This window comes from Ambystoma mexicanum, chromosome 6q, assembly GCF_040938575.1.
Source record: "Ambystoma mexicanum isolate Mex_15411 chromosome 6q, UKY_AmexF1_1, whole genome shotgun sequence".
In the NCBI taxonomy this organism is placed as follows: domain Eukaryota; kingdom Metazoa; phylum Chordata; class Amphibia; order Caudata; family Ambystomatidae; genus Ambystoma; species Ambystoma mexicanum.
In genome coordinates, this window is record NC_090937.1 from 470,555,072 (window position 1) to 470,573,592 (window position 18,521).

The window sequence follows — 18,521 nt, forward strand, 5'->3', positions numbered from 1 at the left end:
TGAGTGGGGAGTCTGGCGATATGAGCAAATGAAACAATATAGTTCCGGGAACCACAATTTGCTTTTGTATTTTGCGATTCATACTTCTTTGTTTATTGATGACATAAACATTTCTGCATCTCCACTGGCTTGTGGCTAGTATGGCGTTATCCTGTGATGACGAATACCTAAGTTGTCGAAGAAAAGTTGCGGCTCCCGACTCTTGAAAGGAGGTCCGTTGTCGCTCTTGATGGTGGTGGGGATACCGTGAACAGCGAACCTTTTCCAGGGCCGTGGTCACTGATGTTCCGTCTGTGGGGTTTACTGACTCAACCTCAGGGTGAATTTGTCTAAAGCTAGGAGGAGATATGTCTCTTTGGCGATGGTGCAGAAGTCAATACTGACCGCCTCCCACCTCTGTTGGCTGTTGGGGTGGGGGGTTTGGTGATTGGTTCCAGTGGGCCGATGCGGCGGGGGGCTTGACATGCTATAGACACCTCCACTAGTGCTATTACTTTTCATTGAATGTGTGGCATCCATATTCGTGACTTCAGGAACGCTTGGGTTGTGATCACTCCTTGGTATCCTTCATGCACTAGGAGTAGGGCCCTCTCATCCAGGCTTGTCACGATTACGATCCAGTGCCCTTTTAGCACCAGTCCTTCTGGAGATACTGACAGTTTGCAGCGAATTTCAAATAAGCTCTGCAACATCTCCTGTGCTTGTACCGTACGGTGTGAGACTGATGTTAGATAAGACCTCCAATCCCCTGTCAAGATCCCTTCTTTGGTTATCTGTGGACAGGTGTCTTTGGCCGCTTCTTCAACTATTTCTTGTTGTTGCATCTTTTTCGGCCGGGCACACACAATTGAGTGGCAGACATGTTCTTCTGCTTCTCGCTCTGCTTCGTGCTCTCTCTGGGTCGCTGGTCAAGGATGTCATGACAGGAAGTTGGCTGGGATGTCAGCTGCTTCTCTGTGTTGGACTTCGACGTCAAACTGTTGCATGTCTAGCATCCAGCGTTCGATCCGCGCAGGAGGTTGTGGGGTGGAGCCTTTAAATATCAGTACCAGCGGGGGCGCTGTTGCGTAGCTGACAAAGCTGGCCACCACCTGAAAAGCTCCAGCGACGGTATAGAAATCCTTTACAAATTACATCTTCCAACAGTCCCGAACACCCCTGGGGGCCCACAATGCAGTCGTAGGAAGCTACAAAGCATACCCTGTTGCAGTGGCAACTTGGAGCGTGCCTCCAGTGAGGAGCTAAGAGAATGGCAGGGCAGAGATCTGTTGGGCAGGCCAAGAGAGTGGAGGAGGGGCTGCCCAGACTCGAGGTTGCAAAATCAGCAGGCAGAGCAGGTATTCCGGCGGAGACAGGGGAAGTGCACGTCCTCTCCTTCTTCAACATAAGAGGGATTGGAGGCAGCCGGCATAAGAAGGTCATGCCGACTTCTGCCGCGAGAGCTGTCCTTCACTCTGCGGCGGAGCCAGATTGCCTGGGGACCGGTAACTGTAACGCTCACCTGGTATCCACAGGGACGCCACCCGACTTGGTTGGACTGCTTCTGACCTGGATTCGCCTGCCCCGGGTTCTCGTTTTGCCGAGGATCTAGTTTAGAAGACAGGAGTTCTGGTTTAGCCCACAATCTCTTTCGCTCGGGGCCCGCCTTCCGTGTGGACCCCAGCGCCCCCCTTAGAGTTTTCCTCACATTGTGTTTTGATAAGATGCGCTCTCTGTCCTGCAGTTCTGTGCAGGGGTGCGTCGTGAATGGGTGCCTTGCTGACAAGTTACTTCACTGGCGTGGGCCCGAGAGTCCAGACCTGCTGCGACTCTGCTCTTGAGGTAAGTCTATTGTTCTTAAATAATGTGTCTGTAATTGTAATTTCCCTGGTTAATGTCCTCCTTCTCTCGTAGGTGCAGAAGGGATGATGAAGACGTCGAGCTGATGGAGAGGGCTGTGCTCGAGATGGTAAGTGAATGCGCGAAGCGCGGCGCTATGTGCGCTTTTGCTATTTGGCTAACCTGTATTATTCTTCTCTTGCAGGCCACCGTGATGTTCCTGGATGAAGAACGGCCGGGAGGATGCGGAACATTGAGTGGAAGATGTCCGGACAGCCGTAGTGTACCAAGGGAGTGTTTCGCTAGGTAAGTGCGCTTCCGAATGATGCTTGAATGAGGAAGGCGAATGCTTACTAATGTTGTCCTTTTCTTTCCTCCTCCAGGATGTTGCTTTCAAGCAAGGACGAGCTTCCGAGGTGAAACTGGAGCGATTGAGGAGCTGGATTGCCAAGCAGGTAAGGATGGTTGATGGTGTTTTTCTTCTCTTCTCCTTTGCAGGTGCAGGCCTGGAATGCTGAGGACAGATCACAGTGAATGTCATGCTGCGAGTGCAGAGCAACGCGAAGCGTGTGCTGCAGCTCGTGTGTGGCTTAAATAGTCTACAGGTATCCCAGGTGCCTTCAGGGCTGACCATGCCCTAGATGCTAGACCGCATGGTTCAGTTCTGAACTGAACCATGTGGGGGCAGCCATGTTGTTCCATTTCCATTGGAAGCTCCATCTGCCATATGAGCCTGGCGCCAAAGGCCAGGAGAGTCTTGAGGGGCATGATGGGGCCCTTGGGGCCCTGCAAGAACACTGTGATGGGGCCCAGAGACCCTGATTACCAGGGCCAGGGGCTATGGCCATGACAGCACTCCCCCCAAGGCCCCTCTCAAGGTGGTTCCTCTGTCTGGTCCTGGCTTGGTGGGGTACTCACGATGCAAACGTCGTATTAATCGTGGTGCATGGATGTAATCACTGGGTTCCCATGTTCTGTCCTGTGGACCATATCCCTTCCAGTCCACTAGGTAGTATAGTTTTGTTCTAACGTACATTGAGTCTAAGATGTCCTTGACCTCGAATTCTGGTTCTCCATGGAACATTATAGGTCCTGGTGGTGTGGTTACTCGAGTCCCAGGCTGAACTGGTTTTAAAAGGGACACATCAAGGATATGCATGTTGGTTGGCAGAGTCAGTTTAACTGCAGCTGGGTTTGTGATGGATTCAATGGCAAAAGGCCCTAGATATCGTGGGCGGAATGTCCGGGTCCCTTTTAGAGGTACATGCTTGGATGCTAGCCACACTCTGTTTCAGGTCTGCGTATTCCTTTTGACAAACTTTGGCTTGACGTAAGTGCTCAATGGCCCTTGTGAAGGCCTGAGAAATGGTGGCGTGTAGGGTTTTGATGGCTGGCATTTCCAGAGTCGTGGGAAGGTCCAGTTCAGACGTGCCTGGGTATCTGCCACACACAGTATAAAATGGAGTCTGTCCAGTGCTGCTGTGTAGAGAATTGTTATAGGCATACTCAGCAATCCACAACAAGTCTTTCCAATCCTCTTCCACTTGATGGAGCATACAGCGCAAGTATTGTTCGAGCATCTGGTTCGTCCTCTCCGTTTGGCCATCAGTTTGGGGTTGGTGGCTAGTGGATAGCCTAATGTCAATTTGGGCCATTGAACAACATTTCCTCCAGAAGTTGGATACGAATTGGGTGTCCCGATCTGAGATCAGTACTGACGGGAACCCATGGAACTGTACAATGTGTTCTAGGAATGTCTTAGCCAGGCTGGATGCGTTTGGGAGACCTTTAAACGGCAAGAAGTGGGCCATTATAGAGAACAGGTCTACGACCACTAGGATGGTGTTATATCCTTGACAAGAGGGTAGGTCGGTGATAAAGTTGAGAGATAAAGTATGCCATGGAGCCGGGGGACTGTCCAATGGCCTAAGGAGCCCGGCTTGTCTTTGTTTTGATGACTTATTCTGTGCATAAATACCACAAGAGATGACGAACTGAATAACATCCTTGTGCCATGTTGGCCACCAGTAGTTCCGCTTCACCTTGGCCAGGGCTTTAGCTATTCCTGGGTGACCTTCCATGAGGGAGTCACGATACTCTGAGATGACCTGTTCCTGAAGCTCTTTCTTGGGTAAGAATAAACGATTCCTGTAGTGTGGTAGTTGGTCCTTAACGGCATAGTGTTCTCCCCGCAAATTCCCTTCACGTAGTAGTTCCTGAGTCATTACTTGTCGGATTTCTTGCAGCAATTCGTCTTGAGTCATGGTGGTTGTAATGCCTAGGAGTTTGTCGCTCGGGATGATGGCCACAGGATCAGGGGGTGTGTACACCAGTTCATCTGTGCCCATGCGTGAAAGGGCATCAGCTTTGCCATTTCTGACTCCAGGCCGGAAGGTGATTACGCAGTCATACTCCGTGAAGAAAAGGGCCCCGCGTAGTTGCCAAGAGGACTGAGCCTTCACACTCTTCAAGTATTTTAAATTTCATGGTCGGTTATCACGGTGATAGTGTGTCTGGCCCCAAGCAGATAATGTCGCCAGGCCTTGAAGGCTGATTTTATGGCCAGGAGCTCCTTGTCAGTGATGGCATAATTGAGTTCGGGCAGTGAGAATTTACGCGACCAGAAGGCTACTGGATGTAACTGGCCGGTGTGTGGGTCCCTTTGCGATAGAACAGCACCCATAGCCATACTGGAGGCGTCCGTTTCTACCACATACTGAAGATCTGGGCGAGGATGCCGTAAGATTGGAGCGGTAGTGAATTTTACCTTGAGTTCCTGAAAAGCCTTTTCAGCCTCTTCTGTCCACTGGAATTTCTTATTGCACTTTCTTAATAAAGATGTGATTGGGTGTACTATTTGAGAGAATCCTGGGATGAATCAGCAGTAAAAGTTTGTAAAGCCTAACATGCTTTGGGCCCCTTTGAATGAACTTGGGGCTGGCCAATTTAGAACGGCGTCGACCTTGTGCAAATCCATTCGGATTCCTTTTGGAGTGAGGATAAACCCCAGGAGCTCTACCTCAGTAACATGGGATGAGCATTTCTCAAGTTTGGCGTAGAGATGATGTTGACGAAGCTTGGTAAGGACGGAAAGCACATGCTTGACATGGTCCTGTTTTCAGGTCGAATATACTAGGATATCGTCTATGTAGACTAGAGCACAAACGTCAATCAGCTCTCTCAAGACATCGTTCATGAAATATTGAAATGCGGCGGGGGCATTGCAAAGGCCAAATGGCATTACTTGGTATTCATATGAGCCATATTTGGTACGGAACGCTGTTTTCCATTCGTCCCCTTTTTTAATTTTTTTAATGCAAACAAGATGGTAGGCCCCTCTAAGGTCCAATTTTGGGTAGATTTGGGCGTCTTTAGCTTGGTCTAACAATTCTGGGATCAGGGGCAAGGGGTAACGATTCTTGATGGTGACTTGGTTCAACGCACGGTAGTCGATGCAAGTCCTCAAATCTCCTTCCTTCTTCAGCACGGAGAATAAGCGAGACACTGCAGGTGACTTTGAGGGGCGGATGAAACTGTTGGCCAAATATTGTTCCAAGTATAATTTCAAATGTTGGTTCTCGGGTTCTGTGAGTGCATAGATTCGGCCACAAGGGATTTGCGCACCAGGTATCAGGTCGATCTGGCAATCGTAGGGTCTGTGGGGTGGTAAGGTATTAGCTTCTTCCTTTTGAAACACATCTTGAAAGTCCTGATATTGGATTGGCAGGGTACCAACCACACCTAAAGGACTTGTTGCCCCTTCCTGAACAGGTGAGCCAGTGTTCGTTGTTTTCCTCCCTTTATAATAGCAGGTGTGTGTGCAATCCTGGGAAAAAAACAATTCTCAAGCACGCCAGTTGATTCGTGGGTTATGTGCGACCAGCCACGGCATCCCTAGAATCAGTCGGAACTGAGGTGCTTTGATAAGGTCAAAAGCGATTGATTCCCGATGGAGGGTGAGAACAGTGGTACATTCTGACACAGGGCCGGAGGCGATTTCAGTGCCATCTACGGTGGTTACAGTTTCAGTGGTGGATATGGGCAGAGTGGGAGCCCCATCTTTGCTGCAAGGTCCTGGTCCATGTAATTCCCTACGGCTCAGCTGTCAATGTAAGCTTCTAACGAATGCATCTTTAACGGCTGTTGGTGGTTGATCAGCATCACAGGCAACGCGAAATGGGAGGTCTGTAATTGGGTTTCTTCGCTCGATAAATGGACCCCTACAATTGCCGGGCTTGGTAGTTTTCCAACTCCTCACTTGATTTCTCCTTATCTGTGGCTCCTACGGTCCTTCTTGGTGGTCTTACTGGGCATTCTTTGAGAAAATGGCCCGCCTTTCCGCAGTACAAGCATAACTGCTGTTCCCCCCTCTTGTCCCTTTCTGCTTTGGTTAAAGGGGGTCTGACCCTTCCTAGTTGCATTGGTTCTACAGAACTTTCTGTCCCCCGCTGAACATGGTCCTTGGAACACACAAACATTGGGCGTGCATCTGGTCTCCTGTGATCCGTTCTTCGATCTTGTAACCTATGATCAAGTTAAACCACCAGGTTAATAAATTCGGCACAGTCCTTGGGTGGATCTTCTACTTGGGCAAGTACATCCTTTAACTCCCCTCGTAAGCCCAGTGGAATAATGTGGTCCTTTTGTCCTCTGGCCACTCTGCTTCGACCACAAGCCTATGGCTGGGCACCCGGGTGGATTATAATGTTGAGACTTTGCGTTCTGTAACACTCACCTGGTATCCACAGGGACGCCACCCGACTTGGTTGGACTGCTTCTGACCTGGATTCGCCTCCCCTGGGTTCTCGTTCTGCCGAGGATCTAGTCTGGAAGACAGGAGTTCTGGTTTAGCCCACAATCTCTTTCTCTCGGGGTCTGCCTCCCGTGTGGACCCCAGTGACCCCCTTAGAGCCTCACCATGTGTTTTGATAAGATGCACTCTCCGTCCTGCAGTTCTGTGCAGGGGTGCGTCGTGAATGGACGCCTTGCTGCCAAGTTACTTCACTGGTCTGGGCCCGAGAGTCCAGACCTGCTGTGACTCCGCTCTTGAGGTAAGTCTATTGTTCTTAAATAATGTGTCTGTAATTGTAATTGCCCTGGTTAATGTCCTCCTTCTCTCGTAGGTGCAGAAGGGGATGATGAAGACGTCGAGCTGATGGAGAGGGCTGTGCTCGAGATGGTAAGTGAATGCACGAAGCGCGGCACAATGTGCGCTTTTGCTATTTGACTAACCTGTATTATTCTTCTCTTGCAGGCCGCCGTGATGTTTCTGGATGAAGAACGGCCGGGAGGATGCACAACGTTGAGTGGAAGATGTCCGGACAGCTGTCGCTAGGTAAGCGCGCTTCCGAATGATGCTTGAATGAGGAAGGTGAATGCTTACTAATGTCCTTTTCTTTCCTCCTCCAGGATGCTGCTTTCAAGCGAGGATGAGCTTCCGAGGTGAAACTGGAGCGATCGAGGAGCTGGATTGCCAAGCAGGTAAGGATGGTTAATGGTGTTCTTCTTCTCTGCTCCTTTGCAGGTGCTGGCCTGGAATAGTGAGGACAGATCACGGTGAACGTCACGCTGCGAGTGCAGAGCAACACGAAGCTTGTGCTGCAGCTCGTGCGTGGCTTAAATAGTCTACAGGTCTAGATGAACCATGTGGGGCAGCCATGTTGTTCCATTCCCATTGGAAGCTCCATCTGCCATATGAGCCTGGCGCCAGAGGCGCCAGGACTGACTCCAGGAGAGTCTTGAGGGGCATGATGGGGCCCTTGGAGCCCTGCAAGAACACTGTGATGGGGCCCAGAGACCCCGAGTAGCAGGGCCAGGGGCTGTTATGTCCGCTTTGCGTCCTGCTACGTGGTGATGCAAGGCGTCCAATAAAAGCCCCGCCCCCGCTCTGCGGTGGCAGTTCCGGGGCAGTGAACCGAGCTGAGTGTGTCTGCGTCTCATTAGCTCCCGCTGGAGCTGCGTCAGCGAGGCCTTCCCACGCGGGCCTTCCCCTCCCTGTCTCCGGCCTCTGCTGAGCCATTACAGGATACAACACTGGCGACGAGGGACGTGAGAACAATAGCACGCGTGCCACAGCACAACGGCTGGTCACCCCACCAAGCGACAGCGGAATTTTCAGAAACCCCCTGATGTATGTTGTGTTTAATTTGGTTCAAGTTAAAATAAAGGAGGAATGTTATGTCCGCCTTGCGTCCCGCTATGCGGTGACGCAAGGCGTCCAATAAAAGCCCTGCCCCCGCTCCACGGAGGAGCTGATATCACTGATATATCTTTTACAATAAACCCAACACTGTAATTTGTAATGGGGCCTAACAGCAAGGGCTCCCAGGGCACTGAACGGGGGCATGGATAGCTAGACAATGGACGTTGCCATAAGGAGTGTACTGGACGCCCTCGGTGCCCCATCTCTCGCATACACTGTGGACCTGATGAATATGTTATTGTGGGGAAGTTGTGGGAGGGTGGAAGGGAGCCAGTAGGTTGCTGTTTCTGGCGTGGGTGGGGATGGGTGGGTAGAGTGGTTCTGAAGAGATGTTCACAAAGTTTTGGAGACACTGGGATTAAGGGAAATGACACAACGACGCAGTGAACCGAGCTGAGTGTGTCTGCGTCTCATTAGCTCCCGCCGGGGATGCGTTAGCGAGGCCTTCCCACGCGGGCCTTCCCCTCCCTGTCTCTGGCCTCTGCTGAGCCGTGACAGGATACAACAGGGGCTATGGCCATGACAGTAACAGGTGGCTGGCCAGGATTGCGGAGAAGGAGCAGCTACACAGACAGCGCCCAGAGTGAGGAGGTGAGTGGCCCCCCACTACCATAACACAGAGGGAGACCACGCGAGACAGTGAATACTGTCCACGCAACAGGGGGGGCCCTCTCCCGGTGCTGCCGGATGGCTCCTGGATCGGGAGCACCCATCAGCAGCCAGCGTAACAGAGTTGGCAGGCCAGACCAGGAGATAACATCAAGCTCATTAGGGAATACAGGGCATAATAAAAAATAATAAAAAAACGCAAAGGCCATATATCGAAAAGGAGACTCTGGCACTCTGGACACCACCCGCAATAACCCTCTGGACTAACCGACCGGGAACACCGGAAATAAAATGGAGACACCCGACAGCTCAGGACCCCGAATCTAACCGTCTGGGCAGTCTTGGCCCCACGGCAGGGTCAAAGGAACCGTCTCCCCCGATACAACACGACGGGACCATAGAGATAGAGGCCTAAGCAATATAAGAGGGCCTGAATAGCACGGATTGCGACCGGCCGTCCTTGCATCTCCCAAAACACAAGCGCACTCCCAAAGACATCGGGCACAGAATTGAACTGCCAACAACAAAACCCCAGTAACAACCAGGCCGAAAAGACAGGTTGCAGGGAGGCCCCGCTGCGCACCCAAAATCTCTGCGGTAACAACCACCGTGGTCCACTATAACACTCAAACCCTCTGAACCATACAGGACCCCGGGGCAGACCCTGTGGAAGTTGCTGAAAGCACATTAATGCGGCTAAGAGCCCGAGCAGCAAGGAAGGAATGACTGGGAGAAATAAGCACCGAAGCAGAATGGCTGGAGTGGAAGACCACACCTGACACCCCAAGTAGGGATTAAACCACGTGGCACCAAACCTTGTATGGCAAATAGAATCTGACAGGAGGGACACCCAGGCCAACCATAATAAAGCCTCAGAACCAACCAATAATACCGCAGCAACAATCACACAAAACCTGCCAGGCGCAGCTGGGACTCCAGGGCACCTGGAATTTGCATTGCAGGCCCAGAAGATCCAGGGTCAGTTGGGCTGAGGACCCAGGGCGCCTTTACGGCCAAGATGATAACCAGAGCAGCGTCTACCAGCTGTAATCAGGAGGCTTGGTTGCGGATCAGACAACTCTACCAGGCAGTGCAGAAGGCTGAAGCACAATTGACAACAGCACACCACAAGGCCAAGACACCGCTCCACGTAAAGGCTGAGGTTCGGACTCGGTTATAGAATGGTCAACCCCAAAAAGCAAGTGAAAATGGAAAAGTTTGTATGTGCCGATCAAGCTCAGCCAGCCACATCCCCTCAACAGAATCAACCAACGGCCCAAGAGGACATGATGGCCCTGAACCAGACATAGTTGGCTCTAAAGAGCAGCACTGATAACTTGGGGGCGAAGATCGATGCACTAACATGCAAGGTCAATATATACGCAATACAAATCGACAAATTGTGCGGCCGCATGATGGAGGCGGAACAGCGGATTGGAGAGAGACAAAATGGCTGTACTGCAATGCAAAATGGCAAACCTACAACAATCTGTCAAAAAAGTAATAGCAAAGAACGTGGATTTAGAAGGGCACTCCAGGTGGAATAACATTCAGATCCTGGGAGTTCCAGAGTCAACGCAGATAGAAAACATGGAGAAATGTGTGGAACAGTTGCTAGTTGAGTTCCTAGAGAACCCTCCGCTCTCAAATATGTACATGGTTGAACAGGCACACCGGTCATGGGTGGCGAGGTATAACCCCGCCCGGAGACCTGGAGCGCCCTATCATTGCTAGAATCTTCAGCTACAGAGACAGGGACACCCTACTCCGTGCTGCAAGGAAAAAGAAAGAACTGAAATGGGGATTAGCTACGATCAGACTCTTCCCGGACTTCAGCCCATCTGTCCAAGAACAGAGGAAGACCTTCCAAGCCGTCAAAAACATACTGCATAAAAGGAAGTAAGATAATCAGTGATGTACCCTGCAAAACTCTAAATACAACACAACGGCTCGACAACATTGTTTACCTCCCCAGAAGCAGCGGAACGTTTTGCTACTAATATTCCAGATCCGGGGGGGATCACGGAGACACTCACCCCGACATCACTGATATATCTTTTACAATAAACCCAACACTGTAATTTGTAATGGGGCCTAACAGCAAGGGCTCCCAGGGCACTGAACGGGGGCATGGATAGCTAGACAATGGACGTTGCCATAAGGAGTGTACTGGACGCCCTTGGTGCCCCATCTCTCGCATACACTGTGGACCTGATGAATATGTTATTGTGGGGAAGTTGTGGGAGGGTGGAAGGGAGCCAGTAGGTTGCTGTTTCTGGCGTGGGTGGGTAGAGTGGTTCTGAAGAGATGTTCACAAAGTTTTGGAGACACTGGGATTAAGGGAAATGACACAACGACACAAGCACAAAGGAATGATCCTACTAACATTCTGATAGATTACACTTTAAGGCCGGAAGAACTGCACACAGTTGGGGCATGAACGAACAAAAAAAGCGCTCCACCTAGCCTTAAATGCATACAAAAGGTAAGTGCACTGCTAGCGAGAAACTGAATAGTCTGTTGTCAGTAATGTCCTGGAACATACAAGGCCTCACCAACCAGAAGAAATCCCAGCTAATAGCAAACTACAGTAAGAGCCATAACGTGAATATATTATGCATACAGGAAACGCACCTAGCCCGAGAAGCACCCATCCGCCAACTTTCTGGATGGGGTATACAAAGATACACTTCCTCCTATGCTACACACTCCAGAGGAGTGGCAACATATATACATCACTCCCTTGAGTTTAGATTACACGAGAGGATAGGGGACGAAGAAGAGAGATGTATGATACTGGACGGTGAAATCCGTTGATTAAAACTCCTGCTGATAAACATTTATGCACCAAACAATGACTCTCCCAAGTTCTTCTATGGATGTGCCAACTATATAAACAAGTTCTTGGGGCATGACGTCATCTGGGTCAGGGACTTTAACATGGCCCTTAAACTGGAACAAGACAGATCCTCAACAGTACAGCCATCCTTGCCACGTGCTGCACAGGTGTGGCCAGTTACAGCAGTTTATCATGACCTACACGACATATGAGAAAGTTTCCCAACTAGCAGGGAGTACACCTTTTCAGGTGTCCATGGCAGCTCATTGAGAATTGAGAACATTATAACTACTTCCACCGTGGCTAGAAATGGAGTTGAGGTGGAAATACTTCCCCGTACCTTCTCGTAGCCGGCCCGACAGGTCCCCCAAGACAATTGCGCTGGAGGTTTAGGGCCATGGCCTTAGAGGACGGTGCATTCCAAGATATACAGACATGCTTCACTACTAACATAGACTCTGGCCAAGACCCAGGCATAGTCTGGGAGGCCTTTAAAGTGTATATAAGGGGATGTTGTATGTCCAAAGAAGGAGGAGTATTGAAATCCCTACGTAGATCCATGCATAAGCTGGAAGGAACTATTAAAGAAATGGAAAACAATCAGGGGACTTGGGATAGCGAGGACATACAGGAATCACTGAGAAAGCAGAGAGAAGAACTATGCCAACTGGCAATTAGGGAGGAAAGGTTTAAAGGGGACCCAATAGCAACAGCAAAGTATGGTGAAGGAGATTGTCCCAGTAAAACGCTAGCATGGGCCCTAAAACATGAACAACAGCTAACCCCCATCATGGAAGTTGAGGATCAAGCAGCCATCTCGTTAAAGATCAGGCAGGTATCAATACGATCTTTCGGGAGTACTATGAGCAGCAGTTATACTCGTCCCACACAAATGCATGTCATGATGTGATGATACAATACCTGTGTGAGGTGGCCCTGGGATGGTTAGACTCAGAGCAAGGTGGTGAACTAAACGCCCCCATAACAGATGAGGAGATCTGTAAGGTAATACTCTCCCTTCCGAATGGCAAGGCCCCGTGTAACGATGGCATTACAGCAGAATTCTATAAAACATATTTAGAACTCTTGCTCCCTAGTCTATGCGACATGTATGAGAACGCATTAACAACGGGAATCCTCCCGGAATCCACAAGAACAGTACTAGTAACTGTGCTTTTCAAGCCTGAGAAGGACCACCAGAAGTGCACATCATACCGGCCATTGTCATTAATTAATATTGATAATAGAATCCTTGTGAAAATACTGGCAGACAGATTACTTCCACACATGGCTGCACTGGTCCTTGCGGAGCAGGCAGGCTTCATTCCTGGCCATTCAAAGCAACATAACTTGAGGCGTCTATTTGAACTCATGCATAACGTAAATCCAGATGTCCCCATAGCGATAGCAGCGTTAGATGCCGAGAAGGCCTCCAACTCGGTCGAGTGGCCCTTCCTCTTCAAAGTACTCCGTTGCTCGGCGCTTGGAATAACTTTTATACAGTGGATCCGTCTCCTGTATGCAACCCCAGGATGGCTGTGTACACGAATTGGATAGCCCTGGATTATATCTACTCAACGAGAGGCACACGTCAGGGGTGTCCCTACTCACCAATATTGTTTGCGCTAGTGATGGAACCGCTTGCTTGTCACATTAGTGAACTGCACGCTCACTGAGGCAATCGAATACAGTCCCACCTTAATATCATCTCACTATATGCGGATGACATTATGTTCTCTGTCAAGTATGCAAGGGGTAACATCCCCCCACTGACAGAAGAGATAACTAAATTTGGTGAATTTTTAGGACTAAGAATTAATTGGAATAAATCTGAGGTATTACCATTGATCCCCAAGTTGCTACAGGCCGACATCGGTCTCGACTTCCGATGGTGTCCCCGGGAATGCTTTACTTGGGAGTACTGGTAACTATCACAGTGGGAGATCTCTATACCGGAAACTACATGAGAACACTGGAAAAGCTGGAACATAAGGTAGAATCATGGATACTCCTCCCCATATCTCAAGCAGCACGCATTGCACCAGCCAAAATGGTCATATTGCAAATTACTTTATATATTTGATAATGTACACATCTGGCCCCCTCAAAACGTCTGGGCTGAAGCCAAACGCTTAATGATAAGACTTTTAACACGCCAGGATATCTTATGACAGTCTTAGCCTGCCATTCGAACAGGGAAGGATGGAATACCCAGACTTGTACCTGTACTACCTGACAGCTCAGACACAATATGTTGCGGGATGTGGTCCCTCTACCTCTGACTTTCCGCACTCCCTCATAGCAAAAGAAGCAGCGAGCCCAGATGACCTACTGGGAATGCTGTGGGACACAAGGGAGAGGGCTCCAAAGACAGAGGTTCAACCCACGACAGTGATGTGATAGAGCCTGGGATCAGATAGCTCAGCTGACCAACACAGGGGTAGCCTACTCCCCGGACCTCCCAATATACATGGGATCTCGCTTACACACAAGAGATCCTTCTAGATCCACTTCCAAAGGCTGGGGATCCAAGTATTAGGAGACCTAGTACATGATGGAAAGCTCATAATCTGGGAAACATTATGAACAAAGGGGGAATGGACCACAGTGACCCTGCTTATGTATTACAGGATAAGTGAAGAACTAAGATCTAAATGGCCTGAATTTGCCCAGGCCCCTACCATCCACTACATACAAACTGACCAGGGGTAAGAAAGTGGTAGAGGAACTGAGATACAGGACTAACTGGGAGGTCACTCTGGGGAAGGTAATAAGCGAGGAGCACTGGAGACTTATTTGCATGCAAACACGCAACCTGTCCATTAATAATAGGTTTAAGTTAATCCATTACACATTTCTCCATAAAGTCTATTATTCTCCAGCTAAACTACATAGAATATACCCTGGAAGGTCCTACTCTTCTGTAAGATGCAATGTAGAAGCTGCCAACTTTTATCATGTAGCATGGGAGTATCCAAGAATCCGGCCCTTTTGGAGGGGGATTGAGGAAGCTATGACTGTTATGTCAGCGACAAAACAGGTTTATACACTGGAATTATGGCTCTTGGCAATGGTCAGGGAAGGCCCCTGAGGGGAGAAAAAGTTGCTGGGGATGGCCACGGTAACTGCAAGATACATTATAGCCAGATCATGGGGGAAGAGTACTGCATCTGTGTTTACTGGATGGCTGATGTTCATGAATACATGTGAGCAAAGAGAAAACAGATACAAACAGACACTGCCGGCTAGTAGCCGCCCAATTGACTACTGGCCCCCTTTTCGACAATACTACTCAAACTGGAAACAAACCACTCGGAAGAGGAGGGATAACCATAAAAAAGGGCCGGTATGAGTGAAGGGGACAGTCTCACAAAATAGGGATGGGTAAATTACATGGAAAGTGTATAATGAACGTGAGGACCTGCTGTGTTTCAGGGCATATCTCCAAGCAGTGAGTATGTGCAGTAACTGAGGGAGATGACGATTGATCTTTGAGACCTTGCAAAATGTAATGAAACAGATACAAGAAAGTGAATTGATCAGGATATACAGTAAATGTGTTCATTGCCGACGTGTCGATATATGGGGGGAGGGTTGGGGAGGAGGGGTACGGGAGGGGAGTTATGTTACTGACTATTGTTTAACTGTTCTGAAAATCAATAAAGAAAGTAAAATAAAATCGCTACCAGCAGCTTGTGGTCTGCAAAGACTTTAACAGGGTTGCCCACAATGTATACATGGAAATGCCGGCACCCCCACAGGGGATTATACAATTACTGCGAACACAATTACTGCGACCCCCCAAAATGTCTACCATTTTTTTTAAATGTGGACCCCTTTTACACCCCTTATATGTGTGGGGTATGGGTACTGTATTTAATACATGTATGGGAGTTGCAGAGGGTATCCCCCATATGTATATGGGGTGAAAAGGGGGTCAAAATATAAAAAGTTGACTTTTTAGGGACACACCGTAATTTGGGAGCAGTAATCACACAGATCCCCTACAGGATGTCTAGGGCTTTCTTTTTGATGTTGGCATAATTCTTCTCAGTGGGTGTCAGTGCTCTGCTTGCAAATGCTATGGGGTAGATTGTGTCTTCCTGGTCTTTCTGTGTTAGGATAGCGCCTAGTCCTACTGAGCTGGCATCTACAAGCAGTTCTGTTTCCTGGGCAGCGTCGAAGAAGGCCATGGTGGCATCCCCTAGCAGGGAGTCTTTGATGCATTGAAAGGGAGATTTGTGTGCTTCTCCCCACTCCCAAGTGACATTTGCTTTGGTGAGCTCCCTCAGTGATGTTGATGTCATAGCCAAGCCTGGGATAAACCTCCCGCAGTAGGTGGCCATCCTGAGGAAACTGTGAACCTCAGTGGAGTTTGTGGGTGCTTAGGCACTTTTGACCTCTGCTACCTTATTGGGTTCTGGATACATGCCTTTTTTGTTAAACACATATCCCAGGAAGCTCAGAGTTTTCTTTTCAAATTTGTATTTCTCTGCATGTAGTGTTAGCCCAGAGTCCTCTAGGCATTGGAGCGTTGCTGCAAGTCGGTTGTCATGTTCACTGTCTGTCTTTCCGTAGACCAGGATCTTGTTGCTGGCGTTAGTCACACCTGAGAGGTCTTGCAGGACCTCCTGATCTCATGTTGGAACACTTTGGCTGCATAGGAGATCCCAAAGTTGAGGCGCTGATCACTCTGTAGGCTGAGGTGCAAAGGGAAGGTCGTAATGGACCTCAATTGCTTGGCTAATTTCATTTGGTGGTTTCCTGATCGTAGGTGTAGTTTTCTGAATGTGGTTGCCCCTGTTAGGTCCACAATAAGCATATATATGGTAGGGGTGATATGGCGTTCTGTTCCGATGGCTACATTCAGCAGTCACATTTCTATGCATGTCCATATGGCCTCGGGTTGCTTAAGCTTCACGGTCACAACCCTGGGGGAAGCCCACTGGGTCGGGCCAGTGGTCTTCTCTATTATGTTGAGGTCTTCAAGCTTCTTGAGTTCAGCTTCCACCACAGTCCTCATGTGGAATGGGACCCTCCTATACCGGATGGCCCGAGGTTTGACCATGGGACCAATGTGCAGTTTGATTGCGTTTTTTCAGGCACCCAATACCCTGGAATAGTTTAGCATGTTTTTCTAGGAGGTGCTCAATTCCTCTGGTGCGTATCTCAAATGCAAAGTGGATCAACTTTAGTTTTTCTACTGTCTTACATCCGAGAAGTGTGTCAATGCCAACATCGACCACGTAGATGCATGATTTGCATCTTTCTCCTGTATAGGATAGCTCTCTGACTTGAAGGAGCCCTTCACTGGCAAAGGTTTCTTGCACCCATAGGCATACAGCTGTACTGATTTATTTTGTAGCAGCGGGCTTGGGCAGAGCTTCTCATAGCAGACTGCAGGCATTACATTGACTGTGGCATCCGTGCCAATCATCATTTTTGTGGGTGTGCCATCAGCCAAGATCATGCTTGTTAGATGGTTGTTCTTTCCTCGTTTTTTTCTTGCTAGAGCGTGGCTTTATTGGCTGATATCATGTGCACTCATTCTCTCCTTGGTCTTCAGTGTTGTGATGACCTGTTGGGAGATGACTCACCACCCAGTGCTCTTCCTCAACACTGTCACAAACCTTGTCGTCAGCGTCCACCGCTCGTGCTCGCCTTCGGTTTCTCTGTTGGTGTTGCTTCGTGGGGTGTCTGTTGCTTTAAGCCCTATCATGCTTGTTCTCATGGCGGGAGTCGCTGTGCCGGTGCTCTTGCAGCTGAGTGGCCCTTTGGTCAGGTTGGCTGCAGAGGTTGGGGCTAAAACATACTGCTGCAAAAGTATTGGGTTTTCTGCATTTGTGGCAGAAAACTCCTACTGCTAGGCACTACTCTTCTCTGTGCCAGGGTCCGCCACACCCCTTGCATGCTTCAGATTGTCTTGTCTTCAGGTCTCCAATGCAGCCACTTTTTCGTCTGTCTGTTCTTAATGACGTCCAATGTTTGATGTCAAGTGATAATTTCGCTTCTGACAGTATCACACTGCAAAGTTTTTCTGATGAAAGTCTGTGGATTACTTGATGGCGAATCACAAACTCTTCGTCCGGGAAGTTGCACCCTATTGCCTTTTCTCAGAGGTGGCTATGAAAAGGTTTATAGTGATAAAATCGAAAGGTAAAATCGCGAAGAAAAAAAAGGTTGAAAAAAAAGGTCGAAAAAAAAAGTCGAATTTTTTTTTTATGCCGTTTTTTATTTGAAATGGGGGAGTTCCCCCCCACCCCCCTTTTTTTTTTTTTTTTTTTTTAATCCCGGACCCCAAAATAAATATATAATTAAAAAAAGAGTAATTCGACTTTTTTTTTTCAAGATTTTTTTTTCGACCTTATTGTAATTCGAGATTTTTTTTTCGAGATTTTGACCGACCACCCTATGAAAATCATTGATCTTTTCATTAAGTTATTGCCGGGCTTGGCTCATTTGAAACCTTTCAAAATATGGGTTGAGTTCTGGCTTGAAATTCCTGGTTAGCAATAGTTTTGCTGTGTCATAGTCCTCGATACCTCTGTTGGTGTTGAATAGCCTCAGCACAAGGGTCCCGAGGTTGAGCATCAGGAGTGTTTGCTTCTCTTTGGAATGTGTGGCCTTGTGTAATTTGGTGTTCAGCTCAAACTGTTGCAGCCACAGTTTCCACCTAAGTGCAGCTCCAGGCCCACATGTGTCAAAAGGTTTCATGAAAGTCCCCTGAGCTGAGTCTAGCCACGTGTGGTCATCACAAGCTCTCGCAGGCAAGGCGGATGGGTCTGCTGCCATGATGGTTGGATGTTTGAGACAAAGTGTGGAGTAGTTTGGTGTTCCCATGCCTAATCAAGGTTGCCGGCACCTTTCCGGTGTTGTTTTCCATGTCGGTGCGCTGTACAGCTTGTTCATTTTGCTATTCAATGCTTGTGGATCTCATTTCTGAGAGGATGGCAGCCTGCCAAGTTCCAGACAGCCACCACAGGTCCTCTTCTCTGGCTCAGGAGGCCCATTTCCTGTGATCCTGTATGAAGCAATAGGTGAAACCAGACTGAG